Here is a 20309-nt window from a genome sequence, read left to right as displayed (position 1 = left end):
GCGGTCTCACAATGTTTGTGACTACTCTTGGGTTAATACAGCTATTCGGTGAACTGGAATCAACTGTTCTCCACGATCACACAGTCTCAAAGTAAAAGTTTATTGTCATATGTACTTGTATGCACAGTGCAATGGGAAACTTACTTGCAGCAGCACTACAGGTACATAGCATCAGATGAGTAGCATTCACAAGAAAAACAGCTTAATCATCAATTATACACAATTTTGCAAAAAATAGCATAGTTAGAACAAAATAAGTCCGTTGTAGTGCAATGTGATCAAGGTGGTCCAAATATTAATTAGGGTTGTGCATTCTGACTGACAAATTGAATGATTAAAGAGAGTCATATCCAACATGTATTCCTCTCCCAATATAACTACAATAGATGATCTCATTATTACTTATTTGCGGGAGCTACACGCGTTGTAATTGTCTACCATATTTCCCATGCTATGACTGAAAGCTATTCAAAATTACCTCCCTAACTATAAAACATTATGTAATGTCTTAAGATTATTGACAGGTACCATATAAATTTACATTCCCATTTTCTTCCATATCATAAGTGCCCATTTCTCAATATTACAACATTTGGGCATGACAGAATGTGAATGACAGAAATATTGCCAAACTGCAATCAAACTTCTGTTTATGCACTACTTCTTTTAATTTAATATACATATATAAACTTACTGTAATTCAGATTTTTTCTATATGTAAGGGGGTTTCGTCTTTTATGTTACTGCGGAGGCTAATTAAAATGGCTTCTTTGTTATGCTATAATCGGGAATGCTTCTTTGTTATGTTAAATGCTGAGAAAGTCTTTAGCTAGACATTTGCTTGGGTTAATACAGATAGCAGGGTGCTATTAACCAATTGGGATAGTTGTTATGGTTTTGGTGTATTTGAAGATACTGTATGCGCGGGGTTTTGAGGTAGAAGGCGGGAGAGCGAGACAGAGGATGGACCAGGTGCTGTGATGTCCGCTAAAGGGGTCGGACCCCGAGGAGGGCGTTCGGCGAGGAGACGGAGACGGACTCGTGTGGAGTGTCTGGTCGACCACTGTTGTTGGTCCCAGGCAGCCGGTCGAGGTGGTCCGAGGGGTCACAGGGTGAAGAAGAAGGTTCTTGAGCTCCAACTGTTTTGTGCACGAAGAGATTGAACTTTGATGAGTGTGGCGCCTTTTATTTTCCTTTTATATTTTATTCTCTATTAATTATATAGTTCCAGTAATATCTATAAACTGTAAATTATTTAATCGTATCTGGTGTATTGTCTATTATTTGGGCGGGGTGGGGTACATCACACAGCATCCACACAAACTAATTACCCAGTTTGGTGGGGCCAAAGCTGTTTCCCTAGACAACAGCGAGCCGAGCGACCCTGAGGGTAGCCAGGGGGGCTACATTGTGTGGGCTTTGTCTGGGATTGAGTCTGCTGGTATGCTGTGTGGGTGCCCTGTTTAAATCTGTAATGTGTGTCTCTGTGGGTTATTTTCTGGTGATTGCTGTATGCGTTGTGGGTGCGGTCTTTGTTCGAGTTCAGGCTGGCATTGACGAGTTGGAGGTGGCACTCGGGGCTGTCCATGCGGTTGGGAGAGAGAGGAAAGAGTGGTCTGATTTGGAGGTAGGGTTCTATATGTTCTAGCTCTGGCAGGCTCCGCCTGGTGCTTGGGATAGTGTCCACCCCAAGAGGGGTAGAGGCGTGCGAGACGTGGGCGGAGTGGATCTCTCAGTTGTTAGATGAGTGGCAGTGCTCGGTTGAGGGAGAATGACAGGGAGTGTTTGAAAGTTTGAGTCGGCGGGCTGGTGACGATGTTAGAGCTGTCAGGTTCACTTACACCGTAGTGACAGCTGCCAGTTATTTGAAAGAGGGGGGAAAGTTTTCAGCGTGTCTTCTCTGGCTAGGAGGGCGGCTAAATTGCTTGCAGTGCCAGGGGGATCATTTCAGGGGATCAGCCCCTGCTTCAGTTGTTCAGCTGATCAGAGAGGTGTCGGGAAACTTAGTGGAGGCCCAGTGGGGGAATGGCTTGGGGTCTCTGGGGAAGCACGTTCCCAGCAATGTACCAATGAACTTCCGCAAGGAAAAGACCCTATTCCTGAAGGTTTAGAGGGACCACGCCCCAGGGTGTCGTTATGAATAGAGGGAATTGATGCTAAAGCTATCCTCGACCCCGGGGCACAGATCAAGTTGTTGTACAGTTCGTTTTACAACAGGTGTCTGAAGCATTTATCCTTGACAACCGCAAGGGCACCGGAGACTTTGGGTACTAGTGGCAGTAGTTATCCAGAAGACGATGATTGGTTAATGACCCTGGAGTTCATGGAGGCATTTTCTGGGCACCCAGCATGTCCAGTTGCTTCTGAGGACGTGTGTAGCAGCCTTGAGCCGGTACCGAATTTAAACGAGACCCAGTGGTGGTACGGCCTGGGGAAAGTATCTGAGGGTGAGACCCTCTTAGTAGATGCTCCGAACTACCACGAGGGAGGGGAGTTGACCGCTGAAGACACCTCAGTGAGAGAGAGGTCGCGGCAACTGGATCCTAGCGGCGTGGAAGATGAAGGCAGAGTGTGTGTGGATTATGCGATGTGGTTTAATGTGCTGCATCTGAGGAGTGGATGTTGCCAGATCCTGAGGAGTGCGGCTGTTGAGCTGAAGACGGCCGTTACTAGTTCCCTAGGATTCTTCCGATCCGAAAAGATGCCCAAGGGCATATCCGGACCCCTGCATCCTTCCCGCGGGGCATGAGGAAGACCACGGGGGAAGTGAAGGTGTGTGGAGTTTTGGCGTATGTGGATGACCGCCTAGAGCTTGGATTCGCCTGGGGGGACTATGAGGCGAGGCGAGGCGAGTGGCTGAGCCCGGGCGACCGAAGCGAAGTGTCAAATGTGGAGGAGTTTTTGGCCAGAGGAGTTTGGTGCAATGTGAGGAAAATGACCCGACATACCAGTTGAACTTCCTGGTGTTGGAACGGACGGTGGTGGACCGGGGGATGGAAACCCAGGTCGTCAATCTGAATGAGACAGAGGGGAGAGAGGGGATCTGCACCGCTGAACTGAGTGCTCAGAAATGCCGGCTGGAGACTGAGTGCCGTACTTGTGGGACGACCATTGCAGACTTGGAATTCATGCTCGTCAACGTGGAGAAGGAGCAACGGAATTCCAAGCCAACACTGCGGCATGTACTGATGAATTAATCCAGCGAGAAGAAACAATGACCCGCCTTCGAAGGGATTAGTGGAAACTCAAGATGGCGATTTAGGAAAGATTGGAAGACGTACAAGTTGGGGAAGATCAAGGAAGTGTTCTGAGTAAGGCCAGCAGAAGACCGAGAGCCCAGGGAGGGGAGTTTGACTACACTCCGGGAGAGGTGAAGAAATGGAGGACAGATCTCGGGAAAGGGAGGCAGACACTTGAAAGGAACCTGAAGATGACTATCACGAGTTTAAATGAAGTGGAAAAACTGAAAGTTGACCTGGAAGACGTCCTCAGGAAGAAAACACTGGAGGCTGAACATTCTTTAACTGCTGCTTTTCAGGTCAGGGTATTAGAAGCTGGTGGGGTAACTGCGTCCCAGATTGAGATGACCAAGGACCCTGAGTCAGAACTGCGGAGGCTGTGGCGAGAGTTGAAGGAGTCCCCGAAGCTGACATCTCGACTGCAGGAGGCTGAAGGGGTAGCCCCGGCTAAACGTTTCAGTTGGGAGAAACTTAAACAGCAGCTACCAATCGAGGGAATGAGGAAGAATACGGATTCGAAGGATGATGTGCTGCACATGTGGTACATGCTGCCTTTCGCTAACTTCCCTGTGATTGAGGAAGAGACCTTTGGCCCTTCTCCCACTGAGTCAGGTGTAGTGGGGAGGGCTAGCTGTGGGCAGTCTGAGTTACAGCAGGATCAGGAAGGAAGAGAGGCAGGGCCCCGGACATGGGACAGGGGGCTCTGAGCTGTAATGGTGGCCTGAGTGAGAGAGGAGTTGGCAAGCAGGTCCGAGGTATCCCTAGTAGTGTCTGAGCCTTTTGGGTTTAGGTGAGGGGGTACGGAGGTCTCGGAGGGTTAAGAAGCTCCCAGATAGGTTGGCCTACGTAGCGCCCGTGGGACGAGCGTAAGGTCCACTGTTTGGGGAGCACTGTCACTGTACGTATCTGTGTATGTGTGTGTTGTGTGAATGCAGGACTGGTTGGTGAGTTATTTAGAAGTCATGAGGACATGACTTTATTAGGTGGGGGGAGAGTGTAAGGGGGAATGCTTCTTTGTTACGTTAAATGCTGAGAAAGTCTTTAGCTAGACATTTACTTGGGTTAATACAGACAGCAGGGTGCTATTAACCAATTGGGATAGTTGTTATGGTTTTGGTGTATTTGAAGACACTGTATGTGCGGGGTTTTGAGGCAGAAGGCGGGAGAGTGAGACAGATGATGGACCAGGTGCTGTGATGTCCGCTAACGGGGTCGGACCCCGAGGAGGGCGTTCGGTGAGGAAACGGAGATGGACTGGTGTGGAGTGTCTGGTCGACCACCGTTGTTGATCCTAGGCAGCTGGTCGTGGTGGTCCGAGGGGTCGCAGGGTGAAGAGGAAGGTTCTTGATCTCCAACTGTTTTGTGCACGAAGAGATTGAACTTTGATAAGTGTGGCGCCTTTTATTTTCCTTTTATATTTTATTCTCTATTAATTATATAGTTCCAGTAATATCTATAAACTGTAAATCATTTAATCATATCTGGTGTATTGTCTGTTATTTGGCTGGGGTGGGGTACATCACACAGCATCCACACAAACTAAGTACCCAGTTTGGCAAGGCCGAGGCTGTTTCCCTAGACAACAGTGAGCCGAGCGACCCTGCGGGTGGCCAGGGGGGCTACATATATTTATTATTATTGCATTGTACTGCTGCTGCATAGTTATCAAATTTCACAACATCTACCGATGATATTAAACCTGATTCTGATTCAAAATAGAAAGGCTTTGTTTAGGACCCAACACGAAATCCTTGCCAGTTCCAGTTAAAACTTCTATGGAGCAGGTTTAACATTCCATGGAACACAGAATGAGTAATCTATTACACTCTTTTTAACCATTTCATGGAATCAAAGAGTGATAAAGTAGAGAAGAACATTGCTAGACAAGTAAATCCAGAGGTCTGCACTAATGACCTAAGACAAGATTTCAAAACCCCTGTCAGTGGCTGATGAATTTTAACTTAATTTAATCAAATAATCTACAATGGGAATCTAGTGACCATGAAAGCCCATCTGTTTTATTAATGTCCCTTAAGGGAAGGAAATCTTCAGCCCTTATTTGGATTGGTTATAGATAACTTAGATGTGGTTGACACTAGATTGCAAGCCTCTCAATTCTATGAAACCACTATGAGGCAACATATTGACCTGTATCATGCCAGCAGCATTCATGCATTTGTGACTGTGCACTGCAATATGCAAATATGAGAACAGATGGCGGTGTGTTCAAAATACCTCTCCTCTTCTGGACTCACCACTGACTCTAACAGCTTTCTGTAATAATAGAGCTACTTTGCACCCAGCCCTTAACATTACACTGACCAGAGCTGGCGTATCCGTGAAGATGGCACTGCTGAGACACGGCAATGCTTTGCAGGCAGCAAACAAAATTACTAGCAGTTGTACTTTTTCAGTAACAGAATCACTGTAATACTGTATATAGCTTGTAATTTCCCACTACGTGGTATGCTGATGACTTCTCTAGGCTTGTCATTTCTGTGTATCCTGAAATAGTTGGTGAACTGGTTTCTGGAGAATGCAGGTATGGCCTCGGTGGACATTGCCAGAGTGGACTTGTAGCCAGAATGAAACACTGGGCTGGCCACTGGTGTAGTGCCATCAACACTGGACTTGAGACCAGTGGTCCAAGGTTTAAATCTGGCCATCTATTTGAACAATTTGCATCCATATTGGGTTGAATGTCAAGGCAGCAACTCAGCTTCAGGTTGCTGTCCAATGCACCACAAGGAACATAAAATCTCAAAAAGAGTGGGAGAGCCCAAGTCCGAGAGTGGAAAATGAACTAATGTTTGGCCAAATTAAGCACCAAACCAGTTTAAAGTGATTAAGGTGTCAAGGCCAAAGGCAGAGGAAAAAGTTCAGGTCACTACTGTGTAAGGCTTTACTCACCTCAGCCCTGAAGCTGGCTCCATGGCTGTGGCCTGCAGCCATCAGGCATCAGGCTCCCGGACTGGCTGCAGTACTGAACTGTCTCTGCAGCTGTGGACTTACTTTCACAGATTCTGTGGATTGTTTATTTGCATTTTTTATTGTTTGCATGATTTGATCTTTCTTTTGGATGTATGACTGTCTTTGTGGTGTGAGGTTTTTCATGAATTTTATTGTGTTTCTTGTTTTGTGGCTGCCTGTAAGCAGATGAGTCCCAGGGTTGTATATGGTATGCATACCTTGATATAAAAGTGCTCTGAATTTTGAACTTTGAGCTTTATCCAGTTATAACCACCTGAATGGGGTCTACAAACTTCAATTTTAGCCAAACATCTTGAAAAACAAACATAAAATCTGCATACATAGTCTGAAAGAAAAACAAAAAATACTAGAAAACTTAGCATTCAGTTATAACTGTCTTTGCTACTAAGAAGAAATTGTTCTTTTACTCAAAGTTCAGAAGTTCAAAGCTCAAAGTAAATTTATAATCAAAGTGCTACCCTAAGATTCATTTTCTTCTGGGCATTCACAGTAGGATAAAAGAAATATAAAATGTATTCAACCCCTTGGAAGTTTTCATGTCTGACAATATTGAAATACAGTGGATTTAATTTGGCTTTTTTTGAAACTAATCCACAGAAAGACTACTTCGTGTCAAATTGAAAACAGATCTCTACAAATTAATTACAAATATAAAGCACGAAACATTTGATTGCACAACTATTCATCCCCTTTAATATAACGCAACAAATCATCACTGGTGCAGCCAATTGGCTTTAGAAGTCATATAATTAGTTAAATGGAGATCATTATGTATAGTCAAGGTGTTTCAATTGATTGTAGTAAAAAGGTCCAACTGCTGGTGAGTCAGTATCCTGGTAAAAACTACACCATGGAGACAAAAGAAAACTCCAAGCAACTTGGCGAGAAAGTTTATTCAAAAGCACAATTCAGGAGATGGATACAAGAAAACGTCCAAGTCACTGAATATCCCTTGGGTACAGTTAAGTCAATTATCAAGAAATGGAAGGAACATGGCACAGCAGTAAACCTGCCAAGAGCAGGCTGTCCTCAAAAACTGAGAGACTGTGCAAAAAGGGGACTAGTAAGGGAGGCCACCAAGAGGCCTATGTCAATTCTGGAGGAGTTAGAAGCTTCAGTGTCTGAGGCGGAAGAGACTGTACATACAACGACTGCTGCCCAGGTGCTTCACCAGTCACAACTTTATGGAAGAGCATCAAAGAGAAAGCCACTGTTGAAAAAAGCTCACATGAAATCTTGGCTAAAGTTTGCCAGAAAGCATGTAGGAGACTTTGAAGTCACTTGGAAGAAGGTTTTATGGTCTGATGAAACCAAAATTGACCTTTATGACCATCAGTCTAAATGTTACATTTGGTGTAAGCCAAACACCACTCATCATCAAAATCACACCATCTCTACTGTGAAGGATGGTGGTGGCTGCATCATGCTGTGGGGATGCTTCACCGTAGCAGGCCCTGAAAGGCTAGTGAAGGAGAGGGTAAAATGAATGCAGCAAAATACAGGGAAATCCTGGAGGAAACTTGCGGCAGTCCCAAGAGAACTCGGGAGAAGATTTGTTTTCCAGCAAGACAGTGACCCCAAGCATGAAGAAAAAGCTACTACAGGAATAGCTTAAAAACAACAAAGTTAATGTTCTGGAGTGGCCAAGTCAGAGTCCAGATCTCAATCCAACTGAGAACATGTGAATGGACTTGAAAAGGGCTGTTCACTCACGATTCCTGTGCAGTCTGACAGAGCTTGAGCAGTTTTCTAAAGAAGAATTGTCTAGATGCGCAAATCTGATGGAGACCTATTCACACAGACTCAAGGATGTAATTGCTGACAAAGTTACATCTACAAAATACTGACTTGAAGGGAGTGAGTAAATATGCAATCAATTATTTTGTATTTTATAATTGTAATAAATTTAGATCAATTTGTGGAACTTTGTTTTCGCTTTGTCATGAAAGAGTCTTTTCAATTGATTGGTGTCAAAAAAGCCAAATTAAATCCAATATAATTCAATGTTGTAAAACAATAAACATGAAAACTTCCAGGGGTGGGTGGGGGGTTAATACTCTTTATTGGCACTATACAATAGAATCAATGAAAAACTACACACAAAGAGAGACAATCTGTGCAAAAAGAAAAATAAACAAATAATAATAATAAATAAATAGTAAATATAAATGTACTGAGAATATGAGTTGAAGATTCCTTGAAAGTGAGTCCATAGGTTGCAGAATTGCTTCAGTGATGAGGGAAATGAAGTTATTCATGAAGTTACTCAAAAAAGGTATGTGATCTGAAATGTTTTATTTATATTCATTTAATTTATGATAAACATCTATTTAATCAACTGAAGATTAATGCTTTATAATATTTTTAATGAATTATTTATGTCACCTTTGATTATTTTAAATATTAGATTAGATTAGATTCAACTTTATTGTCATTGTGTCGAGTACAGGTACAAAGCCAATGAAATGCAGTTATCTTCTGACCAGAAATGCAAAGAATAGTGTTATTTACAAAATAATTGTGAATAAAAACTAAGTGCTACAGCACCCAAATATAAAAGTACTGAGACAGTACAATATGGGTGCAATATTGCTTAGCACTGTGATCTGAGGTTCAGCAGGGTCACAGCCTCAGGGAAGAAGATCTTCCTGTGCCTGCTGGTGCAGGAGCAGAGGCTCCTGTAGCACCTACCAGATGGGAAGAGGGTAAAAAATCCATGGTTAGGATGAGATGCATCCTTGATAATGCTTTTCGCCCTGCCCAGGAAACGTTTATGGTAGATGTTCTCAATGGTGGGTAATTGGATGCCAATAATCCGCCGGGCAATTTTCACCACACGCTGGAGTGCTTTGCGGTCTGATACGGGACAATTGCCATACCACACTGAGATGCAGTTGGTGAGTATGCTCTCAATGGTACAGCGGTAAAAGTCCATCAGTATCCTGGGACAGACATGAGCTTTCTTGATGTTCCGCGGGAAATAAAGGCGCTGTTGCACCTTTTTGTTCAGGATGGAGGAGTTCAGGGACCAGGTGAGGTCCTCAGAAATGTGGACACCAAGGAATTTGAAGCTTGATATACACTCCACTACAGCTCCGTTGATGTAGATGGGGACATGAGTGTGGCTCCTAGCATGCCTGAAGTCCACAATGATCTCCTTGGTCTTCTGGGTGTTAAGGGCCTGGCTGTTGTCAGCACACCACACAGCCAGGTGCTGAACCTTGATGCCTGTAGGCCATCTCGTCATCCCCTCTGATCATGCCAACCACCGTGGTGTTGTCTGCGAACTTGATTATGGAGTTAGAACCATGTACAGGAACACAGTCATAGGTGAAAAGGGAGTATAGAAGAGGGCTCAGCACACAGCCTTGAGGCACGCCGGTGTTCAGGGTGAGAGTGGAGGAGGAGAAGTTGTCTGACTTAACTGATTGGGGTGTGTTAGTCAGAAAGTCCAAGGTCCAATTGCAGAGGGATGAGCTGACACCAAGCTGGCGAAGTTTTGCAATCAGGTTGGAGGGGATCACAGTATTGAATGCCGAACTAGTCAATGAACAGCGTTCTGATGTAAGAGTTGGGGCTGTCCAGGTGGGTCAGGGCAGAGTGAAGTGCCGTGGAGATGGCATCCTCTGTTGACCTGCTGGTGTGATAGGCAAATTGATGGGGGTCCAGGGTAGTGGGCAGACAGGATTTCATATGTGATAGAACCAGTCTCTCAAAGCACTTCGCAATGATGGGGGTGAGTGCAACTGGGTGGAAGTCATTCAGGCCTGTGGCAGTGGAATGCTTTGGCACTGGCACGATGGTGGCAACCTTGAAGCTTGTGGGGACAACTGCCTGGGCCAGGGACAGATTAAAAATGTACGTGAAGACCCCAGCCAACTGCCCTGCACAGACTCTGAGCACACAACCAGGTATTCCACCCGGACCAGCTGCCTTCCGTACATTCACCCTGCTCAGGGTGGTGCAAACATCGGACGTGGAAAGTGAGAGAGGCAGTTCACCAGGTGGGAGATCCGCTTTGAGGGTGACCTCCTTGTTCTCTCGGCCAAAGCAAGCGTAGAAGTGATTGAGCTCATCAGGGAGGGAAGCAGAGCTGGAAGGGGGCACAGTACTAGTCGGTTTGAAGTCTGTAATGGCCTGTATGCCATGCCACATGCTCCGGGGGTCCGAGGAGTTGAAATGCTCCTCAATTCTCTGTTTGTGTTTAGGCTGAGAGATTCCCCTCCTCAGGTTGGTCTTGGCTGAGCTGTAAGCCTCCCGGGTCTCCAGACCTGAAGGCTGAATCTCTAGCTTTGAGCATGAGACGAGCTTCTCTGTTCATCCATGGTTTCTTATTGGGGAAAACTTTTATTTGTTTTTGTGATGTCACTTTATCTACACACTTGTTGATGTGCTCAAGGACAGAGTTGGTATATAAATCAATGTTAATCTGAGATTCTGTGGTAGTGTGGGCAGTCTGTGTGCTGGAATTGGTGCAGAAGAGCAGAGTCAGCACCCTTCAGCCAGATCTTAATAGCCTTATTAAGGTGTTAATATGTATGATTCCTTAAGGTTGTTATAGCCAGGGTGGTAACGGGCACAAGCTCGCATTGCATACTAAATGCTCCCAGTGTCGTGCACCTCAACTAGCCTCTGACAACCAAGTTAGCTACTAAGCCTGGTGGAACTGTTTCTATTGACAGGAGAAAGGGCAAAAGCAGGTTACTGATGCCTCAAAACCAGGGCAGATGGGGCTCATCAGCCATGGTTGGCAGCTCATCTAGGAGAAAGAAAACTCCTATCTCAAACATTCCCTGCATTGCAGCTATACCCACTCATGCGGAAGGCTTTGGGAGTAAACCCCAAGGTAAAAATATGGAGCTGGACTCTACTATAGAGGTAGGGTTCAACCTTCTATAATTTCCTGGTTTATTCCTAGAGCCTTTCTTAAACAGCTAGACATTAGCTATCCTTCCATCATCCTGCACCTCACCTGTAGCAAAAGATATCTTAAAAATTTCTGCTATTGCCCTACAGTTTCTGCACTAGCATCCAGCAGGGTGCGAATGAACTAATTGTCAGGCCTTGGAGATTTAAAAATAAAGGAGGCCTTTCAGTACATCAGCTTGTCATCACTTGCAAACTATTTCATTTTAACTTGTTATTGATGCTTTGAGAACTTTGGCATCCGTATGTGGGTGGGCAAGAGGAGCATGATTTAATATGGCTCTTTGGATAAATACCACATTCAGTTAAAGATGAAATTTGTCCTGATCCCCTGCTCCTTCCACAGTGTCATACAAATGGTTGACTTTGTGCCAAGCATGGCTCTCCACTGGCAACAAAGAGATCTCTCAAATTCAAGCCAGCCCCTTCTTCTTTGGGTTTTCCCTCCCTAATATGGTAAGATTCAATTCCTCAACCAAAAATGTTCTCACAGTACAGTCTGGTCATGGATGTAGTATTGTCTACATGAGGAAGTTAATGTGAAAATGGGTCTTTCAATGTGAGTAATCTTAATGAGGTTTATTCTCCCATTCTATTAAGAAATTCTAGCATTTAGTTTGCAAAACTATTTTTAAAGAAAGTATTATCATAATTTACATAATAATTATATGCAAACATAGCCCATTACCATGTTAAAGTGGATCGTTTTTCATGCTGTGGTAAATAAGCTGATTTGATGTTGGTTCTATTTGTTTATATGAATTCATTACAAATACTGTATGTATAGTTGAATACAGCATACAAAATATAGCTAGCTCATTATTAGATTTTAGTGTTATTTTATTAACTGATTGGTTACTATAGTTATTTGACCACAGGGCTGCAATCATTTATACATCTGTTCCCGCCATAGAAAATGTTATTTCAGAAAAAGGACACTTGCAAATAAATCTGTGAAGCTCTCAAAACAGATTACAAGTAAAAAATGCAACCCCGGTTATATCACCGACTGTGAAAGACTGGGAACCTTGAATGATTTAAAAATGACTGTCCTGCTGTTTTCATAAAGCATACATAAGCTGAAGAGAAATGGTAAGATGAGGCAGAATCACTTATCTGGTAGAGGGTAGAGAGATAGATACAGAAATGTACTACCTGCTGTGAGAATTAATAATTATCAGATTTAGGAATCTGTCTGGTTAATCTCATGAGAAGCTGAGCTGGTAGAAAAAGATAGACTACTTATTCCTGAATCTTCTCAGTAGTTTCCCAGCATCTTGAGCATTGGTCGCACCAATGAGCCATGAAAAGAATATATGGAATGAAGTTTTGGTCTCTGTGTATGTGTTACTATAATTAGCAAATATTATGAAGTGGGCTTATGCTTTCATAGGACAGATCTTTCAAATCATTGCAAGGAATTGTGGCTATGATGTATTTGCCATCAATATCAGACATTATTAAATTGTTACACTCTAGACAGGAAGGATTAAGGAAATACCCAAGGCACCCTGCATGAAGAATGAATAGAGTGAGGGTAGAATTGCTCATTAAAAAAGGGGCTACTCAGGGATAAAATGCGATCTCAAAGAAGGCATGATAACACTCATATTTTCTTAGAAATTTGTGTAGATTTGATACTTCACCAAAAAAATTGACAAACTTCTATAGATGCACAGTGGACAGAGTCCTAACTGGTTGCATCATGGCCTGGTATGGAAACATCAATGCCCTGGAATAAAAAAAGTCTGCAGAAAGTGGTCAATACAGCCAAATGGAAATTTGCCTGTGTGGATTGAGAGATGGCTTGTCATCAGGAAATAAAGGGTGGTAATAGATAGAATTTACTTTGCTTGGAGGTCAGTTGCCAGTTGTGTTCTATAAGGATCTGCTGTGGGAACCCTGCGTATTATGAATGACTTGGATAAAGAAATGGAGGGACGGATTAGTAACTTTGAAAATGGCATGAAAATTGGTGGTGTTATGGATAGTGTAGGTTACAATTTGACATAGACAGGATGCAGATTTGAGCAGATGAGTGTGAAGTGATCACTTTGGAAGATCAAACTTGAAGGTGGAATACAATGATTAATTTATTTACTTATTTTATTTAGAGATAGGCCTGGAATATGCTCTTCCAGCCCCTCGAACCACAAATCCAGCAACCCACTGATTTAACCCGAGCCTAATCACAGGTCAATTTACAATGACCAGTTTACCTACCAACTGGTATACCTTTGAATGAGAGGAAACCGGAGCACCTGGAGGAAACTCACGAATTCCACGAGGAGGACATGCAAGCTCCTTACAGAGGACACTGGAGTTCAACTCTCAGCTCCAATTCCCCAAGATGTAATAGCGTTGCACGAGTCACAAAAATTTTTTGCAGTTTGAGGAACAGAAGGATCTTGGGGTCCAAGTCCATAGATCCCTCAAAGTTGCCAGCCAAGTTGATAAGGGAATGTGTGCTGGCTATCATCAGTTAGTGACTTAATGTCAAGAGCCATGAGGTAACATCCTGCAGATCTATAAAAGTCTGGTTTCACCACATTTGGAGTATTGTGCACTGTTTTGCTCACCCCATTACAGCTTTAAAGATGGTGCAGAGGAGTTTTGCTAGGATATTGCCTGGATTAGAGTATATAATTTATGAGGAATTGTTGAGCAAGCTAAGGCTTTTCTCTTTGGAGTGATGGAAAATGAGAGGTGACTTGACGTAGTAGGCAGCAGTCGATCCCAGGGGATCTTGAGTTTGCGCCTCTGGTAGACTGTGTCCTTTCCAGAGCTCAAGCCTGGGCGGGAGGATTTGAAGAACCGGCTCTTGCCCAGGCGGCAGATTCCCCCTCTCTGCAAGGGAAAGGCAAGTGCCGATACAGCTTGGCACCGGTGTCATCGCAGATGTTGCCAAAGTGAAGTTGTAAACAACATCAAACTGCCTCAGGGACTCTGGCTCCGGATTTCTTCTTCGGGGTTTACTCCCAAAGCCTTTCCCATGGGTGAGTATGACTGCAACGCAGCGGAGGTTTAAAATCAGAGTTTTTCTTTCTCCTCGGCGGGCTGCCATCCAAGGCTGACGAGCCCCACCTGCCCAAAGCAACTGGTTTTGAGGTGCCAGTGGTCCGCCTTTACCCCTTCTCACGTGAAGGCCAAGAGTTGGACTTGGTTATCAGAGGCTATTAGAGGTGCATGCCATTCGGAGCAATTTATAAGTAGTGGGAGCTCATCCCCACTACCACACCCACTCCCCCTCCGGCTATGACGACCTTAAGAACCAGACAGAGGTGTATAAAATTATAACAGTCATAGCAGAGTCCTTGTTTTCCAAAGCAACAATGGCCTTATAGAAAGGGGACATCCTTTTAAAAGTGAATAGATGAAAGTTTAAGGGAGATGTCAGAAATAGTTGGGTTTTTTTACATACAAAATGGTGTATGCCTGGTGTGCATTGATGCGGTTGGTGGTAAAGGCTGGTATAATAGGAACATATAAAAGAACCTTAGATATGCACATGGATGAAAGAAAGAAGAGCCTGGTTTGTTCTGTGCTGCTTCCTGTTCTATATTCTATCATTTTAACAACATGGGAGGGTTATAGCCTAAGTTGGAGGGATGCATTAGATTAATTTTAGAGTCAATTATTTGAGGGTGGTACAAAATTGTGGGCCAAATAGTCCATACCGTGCTGAATAATCAACTTTCTATGTTAAGTTCTCAGCAACACACACAAAATGCTGGAGGAACTCAGCAGGCTCGGCAGCATCTATGGAAAAGAGCCCAGTCGATGTTTCAGGGCTGAAGCCCTTTCAACCTCATTCTCCCGACTTCGCCCATAAACCTAGACGCCCATCACAACTCGCCTCCATGTCCCAAGAGTTGTGGTTTAGGTTTTCCCGCACCTGGATAAAAAACGCTGCGGAGTAGATTTAAAATGTGGGGGGAGGGCAGTGAGAAACACCGGGTGACAGGCAAAACCCGGAGGGGGAGGTACGAAGTAAAGAGCTGGGAAGCCAACTGGTGAAAGAGACAGAAGACTGTGGAAGAAAGAATAAGGGGTGGGTGGGAGGAGCACCAGAGGGAGGCGACAGACGGGCAAAGAGATAAGGTGAGAGAGGGAAAGGGTGAAGGAGGGGTCTGCTCTCAGGATGAGACTTTTCATTCTAGAGCGAAGGACATGTCCTCCTTTCTCGGGGGGGGGGGCTTCCCATCCTCCACCATCGGCGCTGCCTTCAGCCACATCTCTTCCATTTCACACGTCTTCTCTTCCTGCCACCCCGCCAGGGATAGGGTTCCTCTTGTTTCTCTGGGCGGAATCCCACTAACAAGAACATTCCCCCCCCCCCACTTTCTGCTTTCCGCAGGGATTGCTCCCTATGCAACTCCCTTGTCCATTTGTCACTCCCCACTGATCTCCCTCTTGATACTTATCCTTGCAAGCTGAACAAGTGCTACACCTGCCCCTACACCTCCTCCCTCACTACCATTCAGAGCCTCAAACAGTCCCTCCAGATGAGGTGACACTTCACCCATGAGTCTGTTGGGATCATATTCTGCGTCCGGTGCTCTCGGTGTGGCCTCCTGTATACCAGTGAGACCCACATAGACTGGGACACTGCTTCGCCGAGCATCTATGCTCCCACCACCAGCAAAGCGGGATTTCCCAGACCTACCCATTTTAATTCCATTTCCCATTCCCATTCCGATATGTCCATCCATGGCCTCCTTCACTGTGATCATGAGGCCACACTTAGGTTGGAAGAACAACACCTTATATTGAGTAGCCCCAACCTGATGGTAGGAACATCGATTTCTCAAACTTCCGGTAATGCCGCCCCCCCACCCCCCTTCACCATTTCCCATCACCTTTTCCCTCTCTCACCTTATCTCCTTGCCCGCCTGCCTGTTGCGTCCCTCTGGTGCTCGACCCCATTTTTCTCTTTCCCATGTCCTTCTCTCCTTTCACCAATTGGCTTCCCAGCCTCTTGCTTCATCCCTCCTCCTCCGGGTTTCGCCTGTCGCCTGGTGCTTCTCTCTGTTCACCACCACTCCCCCTCCACATTTTAGGTCTACTCCTCAGTTTCTTTCTCCAGTCCTGATGAAGGATCTTGGTTCAAGACATCGACTGTGCTTTTTTCCATAGATGCTGCTTGGCCTGCTGAGTTTCTCCAGCATTTTGTGTGTGTTACTCGGATTTCCAGCATCTGCAGATTTTCTCCTGTTTGTGATGTTAAATTCTCAGCTTTGATGTTTGTCTTCAATGAGATTTATTGTGTAAATAGCATGTGAAGTTGAAACAAGACTTTGATGGATAAATTTCCAAATGCATTTTATTTCTCTCTGCTCTGAAATATATGACAAAATTTTTTTTTGGAGTCCAGTTGTTTCATGGAGGAGTGACACTTCATGCAATGTTGTGAAGTGATTGTGTTGAACTTCTCAAGAATCTGCAAGTAACCTTACAAGATCGGTCTTGCTGTTCAGGAGACACTTTTCAATAATAATTTGCATTGCTGCTATTGTATATTTAACGCAGATCTTTGTAGCTGCATCATTGGAACCAGATAGTCTATGGCCGTGTGAACATGATAGGACAGGATAGAATGTTGATGTGAAAAATGGCTTGCCTGTCACTTTTGCCACTTTGCCCTTGGATGGTGCTGTGTTTCATTGCTTGAACACTCATCTGGGCAAGCCAGGGGTTCATTCTATCAAATGTTTGAATTATGTCTTATAGCTAATGGAAAGGCTTGGGAAGCTATTTTCCATTGGACACCTTGCCGCTGGTTATATAGTGAACAGGTTTGGCTAATCCATTGACTGTAACACCTCAAGTGTTAATGGTGGGAGAGCTGGAAACGATTATACCAGCAGGGAAAAGGCTAGATTTTCTCTGACACGCAAACAATCGTTATAGCATAGAATAAGATCATTCAGTCCATTGCGTCCACTCTGGAACTATAAAAGAATCATAAAACATAGGAGCAGAATTAGGTCATGTTAATGGGCATATTTAAAGCAGCAGTTGATAGGTTCTTGATCAGTAAAGGTTACGTGAAGAAGGCAGGAGAATGGGGTTGAGAGGAATAATTTATCAGCCATTTACCCACCTCATATCACTGCAAATTAGATCCTGGGCGATATTCAGTTGCTTTTAATACTAAACATGAATCTGCCTTCCGTTCTCTCTTTGGCTGTGCTTCTCAAGTCTCATCCACAGATTTTTTTTCAACCACTTTTGATTCTTTTCACATGACTTTCATTCTATGCTCCCTGGTTCTTACAAACAAGAGTAAATCTGCAGATGCTGGAAATCCAAGCAATGTACACAAAATGTTGGTGGAACTCAGCAGGCCAGGCAGCATCAATGGAAAAGAATAAACGGTCGATGATTCAGGCCGAGACCCTTCAGTTCTTCCAGCATTCTGTGTGTTTCCTGGTTCTTAGACAGATTACCAATTCATAGTCATAGTCATAGTCATACTTTATTGATCCCAGGGGAAATTGGTTTTTGTTACAGTTGCACCATAAATAATTATATAGTAATAAAACCATAAATAGTTAAATAGTAATATGTAAATTATGCCGGGAAATAAGTCCAGGACCAGCCTATTGGCTCAGGGTGTCTGACCCTCCAAGGGAGGAGTTGTAAAGTTTGATGGCCACAGGCAGGAATGACTTCCTATGACGCTCTGTGTTGCATCTCGGAGGAATGAGTCTCTGGCTGAATGTACTCCTGTGCCCAACCAGTCCATTATGTAGTGGATGGGAGACATTGTCCAAGATGGCATGCAACTTGGACAACATCCTCTTTTCAGACACCACCGTGAGAGAGTCCATTTCCATCCCCACAACATCACTGGCCTTACGAATGAGTTTGTTGATTCTATTGGTGTCTGCTACCCTCAGCCTGCTGCCCCAGCACATAACAGCAAACATGATCATTAGAGTTTCTCTCCACCTTGCCTCTTTACGTCCCTTAATGTCTTTAAATATCACCGTCAGATCCGTATGCAACCTTTCTTTGTTCCAAGTTCCAATGAGAAAACTTTATTTTCTGCACTATTCTCTGTAAGCTCTTGAGAGTGTTGTGTGTGAAAATCCCAGGAGATCTGCAGTTCCTGAGATACTCAAACCATCCTGTCAAGTACCAACAATCATTCCATACTGAAAGTTACTGAAATCACTCTTCCTCATTCTGGTGTTTGATCTGAACAACAACTGAATCTCTTCACCTTGATGCCTATTTTTCTGCTTTGAGTTGCGTAAGGAAACATATTTGTCCTACTCTCATCAGGGAGGAGGCTATGTCAGGACCACCAGACTCAAAAACAGTCACTTTCCCCCAAAACTAGAATTGATCAACATCTCCACCCACTGAATCCACTACTAAGTTTTTATTTTCTGTTAGTCAGCTCATGTACTGACAAGTGTCACTATATGGTCATACAATCAAGTATATCTATGCATATACATTATTTTATGTATTTGTATTTATTGTGTGTTTTTCTAGTTTTATTATTGTGTTATCTTTTGTGATTTTTTTTGTGCTGCATCAGATCCTGGGTAACAATTATTTCATTCTCCTTACAATTGTGTACAGGAAATTACATGGAACAATTTTGAATCTGGAGTGTACAGGGAGTGGAGTAGTGGCTCAGGACACATCCTTGTGAAGGACCAGTGCTAAGAATAATTCTGGTAGAGGTGTTGCTATCTATTCTTACTAACTGTAGTCTGTTGGCCAGGAAGTCAAGGATCCAATTGCAGAAAGAGGTGTTGTCATCGAAATGTTGGTTATAATTGATACCTATACCTGGCTGGAAATCTGAGAAGAGTCGGTGGATGGAGATTTTGTCTTACTTTTGGGAGAAAGTAACTGTTTTTGAATCTGGTGGTCCTGACATGCTTGCTACATAGCCTCCTCCCTGATGAGAGTAGGACAAATATTTTTATTTATGCAACGCAAAGCATAAAAATATTCAGACATGGTGAAGAGATTCAGTTGTTGTTCAGATCAAACACCAGGTTGCAGAGATGGTGATGAATTTGGTTGGAATTATAGTATTGCAGTTGAAGCTGCAGATGCTTTTATTGTCCTGATGTACCAGAGATAGAAACATAGAAACATAGAAACATAGAAAATAGGTGCAGGAGTAGGCCATTCGGCCCTTCCAGCCTGCACCGCCATGGCTGATCATCCAACTCAGAACCTCGCCCCAGCCTTCCCTCCATACCCCCTGACCCCCATAGCCACAAGGGCCATATCTAACTCCCTCTTAAATATAGCCAATGAATTGGCCTCAACTGTTTCCTGTGGCAGAGAATTCCACAGATTCACCACTCTCTGTGTGAAGAAGTTTTTCCTCATCTCAGTCCGAAAAGGCTTCCCCTCTATCCTCAAACTGTGATCCCTCGTTCTGGCCTTCCCCAACATCGGGAACAATCTTCCAGCATCTAGCCTGTCCAATCCCTTTAGGATCTTATACGTTTCAATCAGATCCCCCCTCAATCTTCTAAATTCCAACGAGTACAAGCCCAGTTCATCCAGTCTTTCTTCATATGAAAGTCCTGCCATCCCAGGAATCAATCTGGTGAACCTTCTTTGTACTCCCTCTATGGCAAGGATGTCTTTCCTCAGATTAGGGGACCAAAACTGCACACAATACTCCAGCTGTGGTCACACCAAGGCCTTGTACAACTGCAGTAGTACCTCCCTGCTCCTGTACTCGAATCCTCTCGCTATGAATGCCAGCATACCATTCGCCTTTTTCACCGCCTGCTGTACCTGCATGCCCACTTTCAATGACTGGTGTATAATGACACCCAGGACCTATTTCAGTGGTAAGTGGATTGCAGAGGGTTGACATTGTCTGAAGGCTGCAGTTAATGCTTGCATGCATTTTAAGTGCATTTCTGGGATGCAAGGACAACACAAAATTAAAATCATGATTTCTAACATTAATGCAGTGTACTTGTAGTAAAACTGCAGATATCTAGATAGCCTTTTCACTGACCAAACAAGTTTATGAATGCAAGCAAGTTTAGAAAGTCCCCGAATAAACTCTTCTCAGATTTCCAGCCGTATATAGGTATCGATTATAACCAAAATTTTGATAACAAACTCCGCCATCTTTATTCGTTATATACATCTGGGAAA

The sequence above is a fragment of the Mobula hypostoma genome, chromosome 5 (assembly GCF_963921235.1).
Source record: "Mobula hypostoma chromosome 5, sMobHyp1.1, whole genome shotgun sequence".
Lineage (NCBI taxonomy): Eukaryota > Metazoa > Chordata > Chondrichthyes > Myliobatiformes > Myliobatidae > Mobula > Mobula hypostoma.
The sequence above is the reverse complement of the archived record's forward strand: the minus strand, read 5'-3'. Positions refer to the sequence as shown.